The 12,163-nt window shown below is 34.8% G+C and overlaps 1 protein-coding gene across 1 annotated transcript in view; it reads left to right on the top strand.

The window, feature by feature from the left end:
- Nucleotides 1–1,826: 1,826 nt before the first annotated feature.
- LOC134543716 (band 3 anion transport protein) overlaps nt 1,827–12,163 on the top strand; it is a 337,233-nt gene continuing 326,896 nt past the window's right edge. Inside the window, exon 1 of the mRNA XM_063388400.1 lies at nt 1,827–2,000. The gene's annotated coding sequence lies outside the window, so the exon portion shown is untranslated. The remainder of the gene's footprint in view (nt 2,001–12,163) is intronic.

Here is a 12,163-nt window from a genome sequence, read left to right as displayed (position 1 = left end):
CAAAAACATTAAATACACAGATGTAAAAATTTTAAAAATTTTTTATGACAAATTATGGCTTTGAACGTTATAATCACCAGGAAAACTACTAAACTATTTACAGTTTTAAGCTTTGTTGAGCCATAAAGTTAATTGCACAAATTGTTTGCACGGAATTCATGTTGGTGGCTTTGAAAAACCGTACTTACATGTTTTCTGAAGATGCCAAATAAATGCTAGAAAAAAAACTCAAATGTTAAGTTTTAAAATCAACAAATCAAGGGAGTTTTTGTAACATACCTTAAATATGTAAAATATTAAAATAATAAAAATACACAAATAAGAGTGGGCAAAAGTTTTAACTTTTGCCTTTTGGAATACAACAAAAATGTTTTGTCGGCGACTGCATATAAGTCATCGAGTAAGCCTATCCTTTTAACTAACTATACTCTCTCTTTTTTTAAATAAACCCTGGCGGACGGCGGTTATTATTCCGTGTGCCTGCCGAGTGGAGTGAACAGTGGACACCGAGCGCGCATTCTATGTAATTCGAGGAGAACTAGGAGAAGTATTTACATTTCAGAAGTTTCGTAGCCGCGGCCCGCGTGTACAACACAAGTAATTGCAACTGGCTTGTTTCCGTGTGTATAGTTGGTTCGATTGATAATTGATATACTGATAGTGTTATGAGCACATATCTGTAACTCGACACGATTGGAAAACATATTTTTTTTTGGAAATAATACGGATTTTTGTAAGTATGTATTATTTCTGCTTGTAAAAAACAAAATAACGTTAACCCTAATGGTGGTGCCAAGGCACCTGTGGCACCTACCGTGCGCACGCCTATGAACCATGGGCAAAGTGGTTGGTTCTATCCCATCCTGAAATGAAATAATGCATATGCTTCTGTCCAGAAGGGTGGGGGGAAAGCTACCCTCCCTTCTGAAGTGACAGAAATTTAAAACAAGAAGCAAGAAGCTATAGTTAGAGAAAATTTGTAAAAAAAAATCCTCGCAAACTATTGTTTAACAATTTTTTTTTTACAAATGTTCTTCCTTTTTGTTTTTGTTATTGTATGGCACCAGGGACCCTCCTCCCCCACGAGAAAGGATGGATTCTGAAAAATCCCCTCCTGATGTTTTTGAGTTTGGTATTATCTTGCTGTTTTATTCACTACTTTATTTGTAGGAAATTCACAGAAACTGTATACTATTAGTGATACGTACATTTTTTACGATAAAGTACGGATATGTTTCTTACTGTACCTAACAAACTTACAACTACCTGTATTCATACTAATGAAGTTCTCTACATAGCAAGAGTGAAACATCTTTTTAACTGAACTTCTGGATATAATCTAAATCTCTTTTGGTACCTACAAATTTGTAGGCACACATTCAATGATCAATCATGATTGCTTAAATCTGAGCATGATAGCCACAGAATCACTTAGGTTTACCATGAGAGGTGTGAGGACTGCATATTACAATCCCCAATAATTGACCCGGGAAGAAAAATAATTTTTGTTTGTTATTACATTCTTGATGTTACCGGCACAAAAAAAAATAAGCGACGCCATTTTGATGACATCATCGTTATTGTTGTGTGTACTATATACATATCCCGTCCCGATCACACTACCAAACGGAAGGCGTACGACATGTACATTAATTAGCACCAAACAAGCAAACAATGTGACATAAAAAATTTCTGAAGCTACCCAAATTAATAATTTTATAACCCGTGGTAAGGGCACCCATAGTCATTATTTAAACTTTTTTAAGGCTGCGCCATAGTTATGGTAAAGTTACAGGGTTTGGAGGAAATAATACCATAAATTCGTGGAGTGTATTTGACTTGGCAACACTGCAAACCACGCGTGGTAGAATGTCATCGTAAAAGTTTCGTATCATCCGTTAATGTGTAATAAACTGTTTGACAGCGTGTGCTTTAACTTGCACGTTTATGACAAAATAAGAGGAAGGAAAGTCATATAAAGCTTTTGTGTAACGTCAACGGTGAGTATTGACTCGCATTGTGTGCCGGTAGAGTGAAATGATGCCAAGCATGTTGCCACTGTGTTGTTATTGGTTGTATGCCGTACCCCAACGTGGAATTTCGTAGCAAAATGTAACGCATCTAATTCAAAAAATATATTTAACATTTGGTGTTTATTCTAGTTTATTTATGCTGAATCAGAATTAGTAAAAATAATACGTTCGGGACAAAAATATAAAATCTAGTAGGCCTAGTTCACTGTTTCCCATATTTATCTAACTAGACTAGACCCCATTTGAATATTTTAGATGTCAACAAAAACCGCTGTGTTTGGTTGTATTATCTTTTGCCGTATTTTATTTGTTCATGTGCTTTTTGTGGTTATCTTTTTCGCCGATTAGCATTTTTTTTTTGATTTAGCTTATCTTAAAAATAAGTACATTTATTTATTGTGTGACCGGAGTGTGTGGTACACACGTTAAATAATTCTATTTTCGTAAATTAGACCACACAAATGCGCTTACACAAATATACCTGACAAGTGGCATATCAGTTATTGTTAAAAAAAGAAAAAAGTTATTTACTACAAAGGCTGAAGGTACAAATATACACATAGGTGCACAAAATTAATAGTAATACAGATATAGAGATTGTACAAGACTACTACGCTATTTATCGGTATCAAGTTCATATTTCAAAATATAGAAATATAGGTATACTAAGTTTTCTGAAAGTTAGCTGGAAATGTTTCCTGTGAATTTGTTATTAGAATGTTAATGCTTTCTGTTTTTATGAAATAGAAGGGTAGTAGTTCAGAGGTGTTGGCCCCTTTAAAAAAATTTATAGTAGGTATAGGAAATAATGACTGTAAATATGTGTGCTAAGTACGTAGCTTTCAAACTATTACACTGCTATTTAGAGCAAGTTTTCGCTGCAAGAAACCATATACCTACTCTTAGTCTTTTACTAATAAGGATATAGCCCTTAAATTTTAAGAGTTTCTCAATCAGAAAACTGATAGTTTTGCTATTATTTTCAGTGGCTGCTCACCAATATGAATAGTTAAGGTAGCACCATCTTTGTGTAGTAAAAATTTTATAAAAAATGTTCTCATACAGTGTACACTGTCTACACTTAAAAGTGATTAAGTACCTACTATGACAGACTGGTTAATTGAATTTTAAAAACAATTGTGGACCTATGTATTCATGTTAAAACTTTATACTTCTTTAACATTATAAAAAAAACTGAGGGTTGGTATGCATGCTAAAAGTTTAATTAAAAGAATAACAATGAAAGGAGCAAAGTGGGATATTAAATACAATTAAACTTATTTTGGAGAAACTTTATGGTGGTTTCGGCATTTAAAAAAAATTGTGCTGGTAACTTATTGCATCTCCAGTTTATATCTTTCATATTAGTATAAGTACCTTCAGATACTAGACACCTTTATATTTAAAAATAATTGTGCTCCAAAATAGAGAGCTAAGCCATTGAATAATCAGAATGTAAGATATGCCACATTTTCATTTTAACAAATAGGTTACAACTACTTACCAATAATCCAGATTTTACTAAATGACTATCCTATATTTGACTGCCTGCAATGTATTCATTGCATATTAAAAAAAAATGAATTTCTCAACAACATTAACTTACGTACATGGGCTATACATGGGTTAACATAAATAAATAATAAAAAATTGGTTGTCTGTAAAGTCGGTTTACGGACGATAGTTTAACGTGACGTCATAACAAAACATTAATGAAATGATTGCATACTTTTATGAATAAAATTGAATCGTTTTTATTGAATTATCGCTATTTTGTATGGCTACAAAGAAGGAGTGAAATTAAATCTACAATTTAATTGATAAATTTACTTTTATTTGCACTCATTAATTCAAATATGTTTATTACTTTAATGAAGAGATTATTTTAACTACAACTTTTATACATGTTTGCTATTTAACTTCAAGATCGTCGAGAATGTTTTACGCTTTTTCGCAATTACACATTTAACGACGAAGTTTGTTCGTCGTGAAATTAAACGTAGAATTTAATAAAAATGCCCTTGCAGTTAATAAAATAAGTATTAGTAAGTTTAAGAAAGAATTTCGGCTTTAATCTCCAACCTAGACGCTCGTGGTGCGCTGGGGCAGAGATTAAAATTCGTCGAGAATATTTTACGTTTTTATGTCTTCCAGTGCTCAATATGATATGCGATTTTCGCCCCGGGCATAAAATTTTATTTATAATTTATTAATAATAACGCCCCCTCGCGATAAACAAAGGAAAATATGTATTAACGAGTGCCTGGTTGCCGCGGGAGCGGATAGATAGCGCGATTCGTTCGGTTCGCGTCCGTCACCGTAGATGACAGCACCGTAGGGGAATAATATTATTTTGTTTTTATAATACGATTTTATAACAAATACTCATCCCAAATACACCAAACTTATTTATAATGTGTTACAATATTTTTTAAAACATTGTGCAAAAGATCCCGGGTGTAATTTGAATTATTATGTGTAACTGTAAAACACCATTGTTCGTACAAAAACGTATTTGAAAATTCAACATTACTTTTAAATAACCGTACCGATTGTGCTGAAAATCGGTGGACGATCGTTAAATTTCATAATATTAATAATTCAAACAACGTAAACATGATTGAAAAGTCAAATCGATGGTTGTTCCAATCGAGTGGAAGAGAGATGCGGCGCAAGCGTACAATGAGCGTAACGGGACACATCGTAGTGGGACAATGTGCGTTACGGGCAACTTTTTCGTGCGTGCAGCTAGCGTTTATCGATTTATTAGACGTCACGTCAAAAAAAAAAGTATACAAATAATTTATACCTATTGGGTATGTTAGCGAGGTAAATTCAAATTATTTTGCACAGTTTCAATCTGCAATAAAATTGTCCCTATTTTCATACTTTTGAATCCACATGTAAAAAAAAACACCTAAAATATATTTTTAGGTTACACAAATCAAGTATGCTCAAATTATAATACTAATATTTAATATTGTGTTATTATTAAAGATTTTTTATTATTTTTAATGCAGTTCCAGTTTAATTTTAATTTTTTTTTAGGACACTGTTTTTCATTAGATATTGAAACTTTCTTGCATTCTGTATGCCTAGGGAAATCCATAGTCACCGAAATGATTAAGGAGTTGGGGTGAGAATCACTACAGGGGAGGAGAAGGGTGAAAAGGTTACTTAGACTGTACGAGGGCATAAAGCAAAATGGGGGGGGGGGGGGAAGCTGAGGATAGCTGTTAACTAGAGTTCACAGTGGTGGTTATAGAGGGATCTTGGGTGATCTTGGGTGAAGGGCTGGCAAAGGGAAAGAGGGGGAGACACCTTCCTTGTGAGAACAGGGAGGCAGTGTAATTGGCTGAAGGAAGGAATGCTGGGAGTGAGAAATGCAAGGGTTCTGTGGAAACGTCTAAAAGGGGCAAGGGGGTGTGAGAGAAAGGGGATGACTCCTTGCAACTGGGTGAAAGCCCAATTGCAAGTGTAACATATCAATCACCAAAATTCAATCTAGTGTCTTCTGGATCAAGTATTACGAACTTTTTATATAGTAATGCGCCACTTTGAAGCATGCAGTAAAACTAGTAATTTGAATTCAATGATTTTTATGTTGCCTTTGAAAGTATTTGTTTAGTGAAAATTTGCTTTTAAATGCCTTTCCTAATTTAGCTTAATGGTACTTCACATAAAAATGGTTTTAAAGTCTTTTTTGATGTGATCTATCTCCATAGTCCTGGTTGCATCGCTCCATGCTTCTCAACAGACTTGATGTTTCACATTTTGCTGCTCTCTAATAATTACTGTAGCACAAGCTACCGTGTCCCTTAAATAATCACTGCTTTTGTATATACGTTAATTGTTCCTTATCGCGTATCCAGTTTATATCAAAGTTTTATGATTCATAGTTTCAAAATTCAATATATTTTGGTTATAGTACAGTTTCGCATCATAAACACATTTGCTCGTTTTATTTTAATATTTTACATTGAAATACAATTAGATATGTTACAAGGAACAATTGCTCCGTGTATACAGTTTATATCATCGATTTATAATCCATAACTTCAAAATGAAATGTTAGGTGATTGTATTGTTTCGTATCAGAAACAAATTCAACTGCATATTTTATATTCATTTTGTACTTTAAAATACAATTGGATAATTATGTTACACAGAAGAATTGCTCCCGGGAACAATCTCCCTGAAGTTTTATACATTTTTTCAGAATCAAATATATTTTGGTAATTATTCTGCTTTGCATTACGAATACATATCATTCCTTTCTTTTTGTTAATATTTTATGTTAAAATGCAATATGATACGCAATAAGAAACAATTACCCAATTGTATGAGCTTGTTCACCGATCCACCAATAAGAAAACGTTTGGTTGCACTGTAAAGTGCAAAGTGTGATAACACACAGCTGTACTATGAGATTGACAGCAATCACTTAAAACAATGTTTATAGATCATATTTAATTAAATCACCAATTTATTTTTGTGATTATATAACACGTGGCACTTTAAAAGAACTTACTTCAAACATGTCGTGTATGCAGTTAACGATTCGTGCGGTATTTTCGTAGTGTCTACTTCTCGAGCCTTGCTGAACTCAAAACCTTTTCTTTGTATTTTATTACAGTAGACAAAGTAAAATAATGCTGTATTTGAAACATGCCAAGCGTATTCCCATTACGAGTACATGTCTCCAGTTGTGACCGACACGTAAGATATCGGCAATTTCGGTTGGGATATAAACCTGGCAGTTCTGTACACAGGCTAGAGAGTGAAAAATGCCTAGCCGTAAGAGATCTGACCACAAACATATTTTATAGTTCAATTTTAAAATTATATATTATCGGGTGTGAAATAACCATTAACTTTTTTTTTAAAGAAATTTAAAGCACTGTAGGTTTATTTCTCTATCTCTTTCCCCCCCCCCCCCCCCCCCCCCAATATATTGGTGTAATGAATTTAAAATCTAACAGAAAAAAGTTAGTTCCGTTGTCTTAATGTTGGTGCTATATGTATTAAACAGATACATTGTTTATAGTGGGTACGCTGTCTGCCTCATATAAGAATTGAGTTGACACGACGCCATGTTTTCACACACAAATCTTAGAGCTGTCCAGTATTAGTATCAAGTCTATTTTCGACAGACTTTCAAGTCTATCGACGTGGGCAGAAGGCATCTTGCAGCTCTTGTACGCCACACCACGTCTATAGTATGTTACGGCTGAACTGAACTTTTGTAATCAATTTTCACAATATTATTGCACAAAGCCCGCTGCTTAACTTCGAACTGGTAAAGGATTCGGACCAGAAGTTTTTAAAAAATAATAAAATATTTTTTTAATGTACCATGTTTTTATAACAATAAAAGGTATGAAATAATTTTTCTAATCCTTATGAAGGATAAAACTATATACAGATTTCTAAATTTTTCTAAATTATCCTGAAAATTCATACTTGACAACTTTTGATAGCTATTAAAATACTTGTAAGATTGAAAACGAAAAAACATGGGGCGCATGCAGCAGATAATTGATGTATTACTAGCTCAACTAACAATTTTATTGCACCGCAAATAATGTGAACCGATAATTAAGTTCTTTTATTGATGACTACTTTCTGCACTATTCATAGTTATGTATTGCATGCGCCCCATGTTTTTCATTTCCAATCTTACAAATATTTTAATAGCTATCAAAAGTGGCCAAGTATGAATTTTCAGGATAATTTAGAAAAAGTTAGAAATCTGTATAGGTATGGTTTTATCCTTCATAAGGATTATATAAGTTATTTTATACTTTTTATTCCGTTATAAAACATGGTGTATTAAATGTTTTTTTTTTAATTTTATTATTATTTTTTTAGTGTTATGTATTGCGACAAGTGTTGTGCTATTTGCCATCTGTTCATCTGACTCAACAGCTAACCGTTGAGCATAAGCCTCACGTAGACCTCGTAGTCTTGCTTCATGCTCCGGACTTAGGTATCTCTCTAGCTCTTGATTCGGAAACTCTAAATCGATTAGATTCCAGTCGAGAGATACGCTGATCGACTGTTTCATTTGCTCTTGCTTGAGCATGTCGTCGTCCGTCATTAGCAAGTCGAGAAGAATTTGCGCCCGAGTTCTCGATAGATCTTGCATGAGCCTTACGTTCCTTATCAATACAACGTTCCGACATTACGCTGATTTTCAAGAACTTCTGATGCTCGCTTACGACGTTTGGCTAATCTTGCACACCGATCTTCTTCCGATTCCTGTTGAAGCGTTGCTAGTCGCTTTTGCTTTTTCTATTCTAGGCGTCGCTTGCGTTGGGTGGCTGTCTCCACCATCAGAGAAACTTTTCTATCACCTGGAAGCAAGCTATTCCAATACGCCTTAGATGGAGCATGACTCTTTGACCTTTTAAAATGCATATTACATCGGTGACAAACAAGCAAATCACTTTTAGCAACAAGTTCCGGTGCAAGTAAGTATGGCTTTGGCAAATTCAAACGATAATTTACTACCTGATTAGGATAGCATTTTTTTTTTTTGGCAAATATCACTCGATACGCTTAGATCTCAGCAAAAATTGATATCCAGCTTAAATTCATGTACTATAATATATTAAATTAATTCAACAATACATAATTTATTTATACATTCGATTCTTGAATAGTTTGTTTAGACAGAATAAAACAATCGATATATTCTGTTCATCTGTCAGTTAGATTTCAGCTATATTCAAGTATATAGCTGATCGAGAAGTTAGTTATAAATCGATTATAAAATTTTTATCGAAAAAACAAATCAATACAAAAGTGAGTCAGAGCTACATTATATCGGGTAAAAATTTAAATCGTATAGTGAACGTAATTCTTCTTCATTTTTTTTTACTTCTACTGTTTCGTTCTTTTTTTCCCCGCCTTTTTCGTTTTCTTCATCTTTATCTCTTTTTTTTTTTTTTTTTTCACATTTTCATGGATTGTCACCCACTTCTGAGCTATGGTACAAATTTCAAGTATCTAGCTCATCGGGAAGTTAGTTTTCAATCAATTACAAAATTCCCCCCGGACAGACATACAAGAAAGCGAGTTAATAAAAACATGGTAAAAAACTTAAGTTTAATGGGTAGGTTATTTGGCTAGTTAGATTTAAATTATGTTAGAACAATGGAGTAAATATCTACTATCAGTTTATGAGACTGTAAAATCGGTTTAATATTTGCCTAGGTTGTGAAAGACATACGTTTAGATGATTTTTATAGTTGTTTGCGAGGAGCAAGTAATAAAAACGTGTCGGTTATTTATGGTTCCTCAAAAGGTAAACGAGGACTGTTGTCTCCTGTTAATCAACGTGTTTGCAGCAGTAGTACTGTATTTGCAATAGGATCACCGCTGTATATGCGAAGTTTGAACGTTAGCTAACATATTCAAACATTGTTATCTTGTAGAAGCATCCATCATTACGTCTGCTGTTAATCCGACCGATCGCCCAAAACTCTCGAAACAAAGATTACACGTCTCAAGTTGAGAAAGAGTCACATTCTTACAAGATTAACAGTCGTGGAAGCGCAATTCGGTCGCGTTCCGATACCCAAGAACAAGCGAGCCATAAGCAAACAGCAGGCAAAGATATCCCCCCCCCCCCTCCGTTTCGGAAATGAAATCCTGTATACTTTCCTGGCCATAAGGTCGACAGCGGTACGGGCGGCACGCAAGGCGCTAGAAGAGCGCCGTAGACTTTCCGTTGGACCGCCTACATATGTATGTAGCTCTAAGCGGTCGGAATAGCCCGTACAACTATTTAAAATGTAATACAAAGTTTGTTCCTTAAACTATCTCTGCACAATATGTATTTAATGAAGGTTCGAAGTATGTCTTGGTCATATTTTCACATAGTAAATTTTAGGACATTATTATATTGTTCTAATAAAAGACACGCCCTGTTGATGCTACACGAAGCGTGTTGGACGACCTAGTATGGCTATCTGTGTGACCACGATTGCCCCATATTCCAAACCTGGAAAAAGAGCCTTCTGTTTTGTACCTTTATCTAGTGAAATCTTCTGTAAAAGAGCTCACGTAGTTAGTACAAAGTCTTCCCCGTTGTCTGTTATGGGATTTACAGCCACTGAGAAGTGAGTAATCATACAAACAGGAAATAAGATCATTGGTATTCAGTTACTTCCTCTGTTATTCGTGAAGAAACAATTTGTTTTAACTGATGAAGCATCAGAAGAGAAGTTCCAGGGTCAAAATCTTGAAATTGCTGTTACAAACGCATAATTTAAAACAGGGGGGGGGGGGGGGGGGGGTTATTATTATCGATTTATTTATATTAGTGCATATGTTCCAAAACACAAGTTTATATTTTACTTATAGCTGAGGTACTCTACTTCGCAAGGGCGGATTACGATTTTTAACAGAGCAATTTTTCTGATAATAATCATTATAAAAACTGGCATTTAATTAACATACAAGTTATAACTAATTTTGTTTTGTACCTATTAAACTCTTAAAATACAAATTTGTTTAACCGAAGCCATACTGTGTCGATATGGTGGCAAAGATAGAATAATTACAAAAAGACAGGATGGAATCATAAAATTGTGTTTACTTGCTAGATGTGTATATATATAATATGTAAACATGTATAATATAGCATATTTATAACGCACGTGTGCAACCATGTACTTGCGCGACATGCTAAAGCAGTCAATTAGGTGATTTTTCTCCGGTTGTAGTTAGAAATACTGCTGTATCTTACGGGACCATATATATTTTTTAATAAAACAATTTCTATGGCCATCTGAAATAATATAGTTTAAAATAGGGAGAATTATTTGTATGAATTCAGTAGTTTTAGAGGGTCATTCTTACAAACAACTCTCAGCACTGTCTCTCTTTATGATATTATTAATGATTGACACAAGTACCGAAATTATTATTGGATACATAACATTTTGTACGTAATTGTTCTTATCTTATGCTGAGAGCGGACGATAATATAGTGTGATATTTCAGAGAATGAAATATGGTGTTTTCAGTTCTAATTCCTGCTGAAATCGTGTAGTTAAATATGTACATAAATATAAATTAAAAAAAAACAGGTTGGTTATTTATATGTGAAAACTTTGAAAGAAACTAGTTACAAAATGAAGACACAGCATCATCTGTAAGAAGCATTAGAGTCATTAGCTAAAGACAGAAATGTTACAACTACATGAAAGAGGTTGAATTCTTTTTTTTTTTTTTTTTTTAAGTCAATTTTCCATGTTGAGTGCTCTTGGTCAAGAATATCACAAATTTATGTTTTGTTACGAACTTTATTTTAGAAACGATTCACGAACGTTTGTGAGCATTATTTTAAAGTTTTGTCTTTATTTTTTTATATTTAAAATCCTATAAGGGCAGGAAGTGCAATTGGGTCACAACTCGAGTCCGCAAACGCTAGCCTGCGACGAAGATAACTGCTCGATAGTTCGATGACTTGTGCATGTGATTCGAAGCCATTAAACAAAGTTCTAGCATTAATCTTTACGCATTATCAGTTTGTTTTGTCATCGAATTGCTAGTCAGGGTGACTTCAACTTGAAGAGGCAAGTAGTGCGCATGTCGTGTGACGCCTCCGCAGTGGCGTGGTCACCTGCCGGCGGCGGCGCAGCAGGACGGGTGGCGAGGCGACAACAGCCGGCACCCTACCGCACTCCTTCAGCCCCGGTACTAGCCTGGTGCTCTCAGGTTGGGGTTATCCGACTCAACCACATTTTAGCTGAACGGGTTAACGATGCTGGGATGGGTCGCCTCAGCATCTCTTTGTAGCGTTTCCTCAACAGACCTCTGAGTCGCTAAGAAATGGCGTACCTATCGATTTAGTTCTCCTTCTACAGGGGTGCAGTTGCTGGTCCTGTAATGAATTGCGTGTAATAAATCGTCATTGCATAATTGGAATATGTGCTATTGAACCGTAACGGTAGTCAGTTTATACTCGGTGATTTATTCTGGATCAATTGTACTGGTGACTGACACACTCGACTGCCGTTTACACGACACAAAGTTCGCCCCAAGTCGAGGTTGTGTGCGAGGTAAGTCGAGGGGCTGACTTGTCAGAGCAACGTTCAGGAGTGGGGCGATCGACAGCA

Source organism: Bacillus rossius, chromosome 1 (genome assembly GCF_032445375.1).
Source record: "Bacillus rossius redtenbacheri isolate Brsri chromosome 1, Brsri_v3, whole genome shotgun sequence".
Lineage (NCBI taxonomy): Eukaryota > Metazoa > Arthropoda > Insecta > Phasmatodea > Bacillidae > Bacillus > Bacillus rossius.
This window is presented reverse-complemented; position numbering and strand designations above follow the sequence as displayed.